Consider the following 7,195-nt stretch of genomic DNA (forward strand, 5'->3'; position numbering starts at 1 on the left):
CAGGACTTCACACCGAGGAACACCTCCACAACCTGGAGGAGGTTCTACGCCAACTGGACTGAGTAGGCCTGCGACTCAAGAAGTCTAAATGTGTGTTATTAGCTCCTGAGGTTGAGTTTCTGGGCAGGAGAGTTGCTGCAGATGGGATTCGGCCCACCAAATCCAAAACAGAGGCGATTTAACGAGCACTCAGGCCCTGCAACACATCGGAGTTGCGTACATTCCTGGGATTGTTCAACTATTTCAGGAACTTTCTGCCAAACTTGAGCACGTTGTTGGAGCTGCTACACATGCTCCTGTGTAAGGGTTGCGATTGGTTTTGGGGGGACTGTCAGGAACGGGCTTTTGATCGGGCATGAAACCTACTTTGTTCAAACAAGTTGTCCCTGTACAACCCCTGTAAACGTTTAGTTCTGACTTGTGACGCATCGTCCTATGGGGTTGGGTGCGTGTTGCAGCAGGGTAATGCTGAGGGTCAGCTACAACCTGTGGCTTATGCCTCCAGGTCGCTCTCTCAAGCAGAACGGGGATATGGCATGGTTGAGAAGGAAGTGCTTGCATGTGTTTATGGTGTACAAAAAATGCATCAGTACCTCTTCGGTAGGAAGTTTGAATTTGAGACGGACCACAAGCCACTCACATCCCTGTTGTCAGACAGCAAGGCTGTCAATGCCAACGCATCAGCTCGCATACAGCGGTGGGCCCTCACGCTAGCTGCTTATGACTACTCCATCCGGCACTGGCCCGGCACTGAAAACTGCGCTGATGCACTCAGCAGGCTCCCACTGGCCACCACTGAGGGGGCAGTTGAGCAAAGCGCTGAGATGGTCATGGCTTTTGATGCCTTTGACAGTGCAGGCTCCCCCATCACAGCCCGCCAGATCAAAATCTGGACAGAGATCCCCTCCTATCCTTGATTAAAAAATGTGTCCTGACTGGGGATTGGGCGCCCACGCACAGAGCATGCCCTGAGGAGGTCAGACCGTTCCACAGGCGGATGGATGAGCTCTCCATCCAAGCCAACTGCCTACTATGGGGCAGCCGGGTAGTCATGCCCCAGAAGGGCAGGGAGGCATTCATCAGGGAATTCCACAGCGAGCACCCAGGCATTGTGATGATGAAGGCCATTACCTGGTCACACGTTTGGTGGCTTGGAATTGATTCAGACTTGGAACACTGTGTTCGCAGGTGCACGACCTGTGCCCAGCTGGGTAATAAGAATTACGAACAAGAGTAGGCCATCTAGCCCCTTGAGCCTGCTCCACCATTCAATAAGATCATGGCTGATCTGGCCGTGGACTCAACTCCACTTACCCGCCCTCTCCCCGTAACCCTTAATTCCCTTATTGGTTAAAAATCTATCTATCTGTGACTTGAATACATTCAATGAGCTAGCCTCAACTGCTTCGTTGGGCAGAGAATTCCACAGATTCACAACCCTCTGGGAGAAGAAATTCCTTCTCAACTCGGTTTTAAATTGGCTCCCCCGTATTTTGAGGCTGTGCCCCCTAGTTCTAGTCTCCCCAACCAGTGGAAACAACCTCTGTGCCTCTATCTTGTCTATCCCTTTCATGATTTTAAATGTTTCTATAAGATCATCCCTCATCCTTCTGAACTCCAACGAGTAAAGACCCAGTCTAATAATCATAAGGTAACCCTCTCATCTCCGGAATCAGCCTAGTGAATTGCCTCTGTACCCCCTCCAAAGCCAGTATATCCTTCCTTAAGTAAGGTGACCAAAACTGCATGCAGTACTCCAGGTGCGGCCTTACCAATACCCTACACAGTTGCAGCAGGACCTCTCTGCTTTTGTACTCCATCCCTCTCGCAATGAAGGCCAACATTCCATTCGCCTTCCTGATTACCTGCTGCACCTGCAAACTAACTTTTTGGGAATCATGCCCCCAGGGAGGCCCCGCTCAGCCCGTGGCCCTGGCCCACCAAGCCATGGTCACGCATTCACATTGACTACGCGGGCCCATTCATGGGGAAGATGTTCATCATTGTAGTAGATGCGTACTCGAAATGGATCGAGTGCAACATCCTGAATTCATGCACGTCATCCACCACCGTGGAAAGCCTACGTGCGATCTTTGCAACCCATGGCTTGCCGGACATCCTGGTTAATGACAATGGCCCATGTTTCACGAGCTATGAATTCCGGGAGTTTATGTCGGGCAATGGCATCAAACACGTCAGGATTGTGCTGTTCAAGCCAGCCTCCAATGATCAGGCGGAACAGGCAGTCCAAATCATTCAGCAAGGTATGCTCAGGATTCAAGGACCCTCCCTACAATGCCGCTTATCGTGTCTCCTGCTGGCCTATAGATCCCGCCCACACTCGCTCACGGGGGTCCCGCCCATAGAGCTACTCATGAAACGAACACTCAAAACTCGGTTGTCCCTCATCCACCCAGTCCTGACCGACATATTTGAGGGCAAGCGCAAGTCACAAAACGAGTACCATGACCATAATTCAAGGGAGAGATGTATAGAAATAAATGATCCTGTATTCGTCCTCAATCACACCATGGGGCCCAAATGGCTTGAGGTACTGTAATTGGCAAAGAGGGGAATAGGATCATCATGGTAAAACTCAACAATGGTCAGATATGCCGCAAGCATCCGGACCAAGAAAAAAAAGGTTCAGCATGGACTCGGAGGAACCTGAAGAAGACCATGAGATGGAGCTCACAACACCACCAGTGAATGAGCAACAAGAGCAATTGGAAGAATGCACAGTCCCTGCGGTCAGCCCGGATAGGCCGGAATCACCACAGGTGACAGACACTCACATCAGCGTCCAACAACCAGAGCCCCAACTGCGGCGCTCCACGAGGGAGCGTAGACCACCTGAAAGACTGAACCTATGATCCCAGTAAGACTTTGGGGGTGGGGAGGGGGAATGGGGGGAAGGGGATGTCATGTTTGTAACTACAATGTAACACCACTGTATTACTGTATACACTCAACTTAGATGCACACCTTGACCACAGTGGGTGAACTTGTGGGAGACTGGGAGACACTCCTTACCTGATCACACAGGTATATAAAGGGAGGTTCCATGCAGGGTCATCACTTCTGGAGTCCTGTAATAAAGAGCTAAGGTCACAGAGTGGCCTTGTCCCTGGAATGTGCCTCGTGTGGTTTCATGCTGTAGAGTAAGGACTTTACACTGAGCACACAGACTCTTCAGCGGAGGAGGAGAAGGAGCCTGCAGTCCAGATCCCACCAGCAGCCAAGCACATTGCTGCCTGGGAGGCCAGGGATGGGCTCATCTTGGCCAGATTTACTTAACTTCAGACATTACACCCATATGGCTGCCACATGCTGCGCCAGGTTCCCAGCACACCACAGCAACACCATAAAGGATCCCTACAATGGCCAAGCCATTCCTTTCACACTGACCATCATTGCTGGAGGTAACATTATGTCTCACCATTCACTTCAACTTACTAAGCCACTTCCAAAGTTGCTGACACAATTGGCATGACCGGAAAATGATGAAAATAATAATTTTTATCTGTCACATCACATTAATGGAAACTTCACGCAAACTGTTATTAAAACACCCAAGTGCTTACCTTTGTGCATCTACTTGTGTGTCATCTATCTCTTATGCGTGCTTCTATGAGGTGCTACCCCTGTGGCTACAGCAGAGGTAGAGGCAGCCTGCTCACTTCCCTGCTGCGACTGTGTAAGACACCTTTGGCGGACGTCCTCTGGGTTTTGGAGCCTGTGATGGCCCCGCCAAAGTCTGCTCCTCCTGCGACTGTGCAGGGGCAGAGTCGGCCATTGTGATCCCAGGAGGCATCTGGGGCTCTGACTGACGGGGAGGCAATGGGTGAGGTGTAAGTGCTTTGAGAGGAGCCCCCAATTCAATGTCCCCCTCTCAAGGTCATTCCTCTCATGGGCCACCCGCAGTGGGGTCATGAGGACCTAAATGCATGTTTAAAGCCCATCTAGAGAGGATGTCTATGAGCCTCTGCCATCTATTCTCCATAGGTAGCCATCCTTTCCATGCAAGAGCCTACAGTCGCCATCGCTGCATCACGGTGGTACTCATGTTGGAGATGGACTCCTCCAGTCTCTGCCAATTCGCAGACATTACAGTCGCAAACCTGTCAAAGCCTCCTTCTTGCTGTACCAGGGTCGCCCTTCTTTCTGGATGGCCCCCGAGGCTCAACGTCTGCATGCAGCTGAGCAGAGCTGGGTGCATCCTGCGCCCTCTGGTGAGGAATCTCCACTGCTGTCCCTGTCTGCATCATTTCCTCTTGCTCACTTGTGACATGTGAGACACCAGGTGACAACACTACTCTATCTCGTGTGTATCGGCGTTGGTGCTAGGTGCGCCCTCAGAGGCTGGAGGCTTCTCTGAGGAGTTGTCTTCCTCTTGGACAGTCGGGGGTGGGGGGGCTCTCGATGGACCTGTGGGAGGAACCTGAAGAAGACCATGAGATGGAGCTCACACTACCGCCAGCGAATGTGCAACAAGAGCAATCGGAAGAATGCACAGTCCCTGGGGTCAGCCTGGACAGGCCAGAATCACCACAGGTGACAGACACTCACATCAGCGTCCAACAACCAGAGCCCCAACTGCGGCGCTCCACGAGGGAGCGTAGACCACCTGAAAGACTGAACCTATGATCCCAGTAAGACTTTGGGGGGGGGGGGGGAAGGTGATGTCATGTTTGTAACTACAATGTAACACCACTGTATTACTATATACACTCAACTTAGATGCACATCTTGACCACAGGGGGTGAACTTGTGGGAGACACTCCTTACCTGATCACACAGGTATATAAAGGGAGGTCCCACGTAGGGTCATCACTTCTGGAGTCCTGCAATAAAGAGTTAAGGTCACAGAGTGGCCTTGTCCCTGAAATGTGCCTCGTGTGGTTTCATGCTGTAGAGTAAGGACTTTACAACTTGTGTGCTGAGAGATTTGCTTAGTATTGTCACTGGTGGCAATGCACGCCTGGGCTATTGCTATGGCCTTACTCAAGGTTGGGGTCTCCACAGTCAAAAGCTTGCGAAGTATGGTTTCGTGGCCAATGCCAAGTATGAAAAAGTCTCTGAGCATGTGCTCCAAATTCGCAATGTCCTGCAAAGCGTCTCAGCTCAGCAACATAACTCTCCACTTCCTGGCCTTCAGACCTTTTGTAGGTGTAGAACCGGTACCTCACCATCAGAACGCTTTCCTTCGGGTTCAAATGCTCTCGGACCAGTGTGCACAAATTACCGTACGATTTCTCCGTGGGTTTCGCTGGAGTGAGCAGATTCTTCATGGGGCCATACGTTGGTGCCCCACAGACGGTGAGGAGGATCGCTCTACCTTTGGCAGTGCTCTCTTCCCCATCTAACTCGTTGGCCACGAAGTATTGGTCGAGTCGCTCCACAAAAGTTTCCCAATCATCTCCCTCCGAAAATTTCTCCAGGGTGCCCACTGTTCTCTGCATCTTTGGGTTCGCTATCTGTATCTCGTTGCCAGTTGCAGTGTATGGAGAAAGAGTCAGACTGAACACTGTGAGCTCAAAGTAAAATGTGACCTTAGTCTTTTATTGCAGGTCTACACAGTGCCTCTCCAACCTGTGAAGCCTTCTTAAATACCTGTGCTCCCAACGGATTATGGGATCCCTTGGGATTCCGGGGAATGAGCCCTCTGGTGGCTGTACAGAGTAAATACAAGTCCACATATATATCAGTCATGACTTCAAAATCAGAATCATAACTCTCTTCATACAGTGCATGAACTTTTGGCTTGCCTTTATATTTAGGGTTATGTGTAGACTTCTGCCTCGATCCATCCTGTCTACACTTTTGAGAAAAGTGATTTAGTTTGCTGCAACTTGTGCAGGTTTTCCCATATGCTGGGCATTTAATTTTTGATTGCTCATGTTTTTTGCCACAATATCTGCAATTGTTCGTGAACTCTTTGTCTGTGAATTCTTTCTTTGTTGGTCGGGGTTTCTGTCTTACAGCTTTGACATCGTCAGAGTCTGTTTTAGTGAGCTTCATGGATTTCATTTACGCAACTGTGGCTGTAGCTTTACAGAGCATCACACATTTATCAAGTGTTAGGCTTGATTCTTGCAACAGCCTCTTACGCAGAGTGTTATCAGATATTCCTCAGACCATGCGGTCTCTAATGAAATCATCCCTCAAAAAGTTGAAATCACATGATGACACTAGCTCTCACTTTCACGAGATGTGTCAAACCGCTCGTCCCCTGGTACACAGTTGTTAAACTGGTACTGTTTATAGATGATGTTGGTTTTATCTTTGCAGTGCTCTTCCCAGAGCTTAAAAATAATCTCAGTTTTCTGCTTGTCTTCCTGATTTGTAGGGAAGATTATTGTGGATATCTAGGGCATCACTGCCAATGGCAGTGATAAACGTTGAGACCCTAACTCTATCTGGTGTTTCCACAATATTCATGATAATTTCATAACTGTCCCACAGCTGTTTGAATTTTTTCTAATTGGCTTTCAAATTGCCAGTCACCTGCAATGGAGGTGGGAGAGGAATGTGCGCGTGAGTTGGCACCGTGGTGGTCATGATAACTCGCTACAGCTTTGGACTTTGAGTTTGTCACATACATGTGTACAGTTCAAATACCCAAAAGACTAGAACGAGTCTAATAGTAAAATATCGTGGCCATGTATTTGTAGAAATACTTTTTCAATCGAGGCTCTACAATTACATGCCACTTTAAATTTACTTTACTAATGCCTTTAGATTATTTTACAAGTTTATGACTATTTATTGCCCTTCACGGATCCATGCGCGACGTGTAGCAAGCATGCTCCGCACTGCACTGCTTAATGTCAATTTCGATCGGCTCGAAAAAGTCTTACAGTTCCAATATTTCGGTCGTAGATGCATTCGACGAAAGATTGGAAGTGTTCCGCTTCCGACCCCATGAATTTTATAATCTCTTGAACACTCTTAGTTCAACTTAACTTTATTTATTTGAGAGATCTCAGACAGCCATGTGGAACTTTAAAATGGCACTCCTTCACAGACCCTCTCTCAATACAACAATATACTGCCTAGCTAGAGGGCGGTATACATTATCTCATTACACATACCTCTGACCAAGCTTTTGGTCACCTATGCTAATTTCTCCTTATACAGGTCGATGTCAAATTTTTATCTCATAATACTCCTGTGAAGCACCTTGGGACGTTTG

The sequence above is a fragment of the Pristiophorus japonicus genome, chromosome 8 (assembly GCF_044704955.1).
Source record: "Pristiophorus japonicus isolate sPriJap1 chromosome 8, sPriJap1.hap1, whole genome shotgun sequence".
In the NCBI taxonomy this organism is placed as follows: Eukaryota; Metazoa; Chordata; class Chondrichthyes; family Pristiophoridae; genus Pristiophorus; species Pristiophorus japonicus.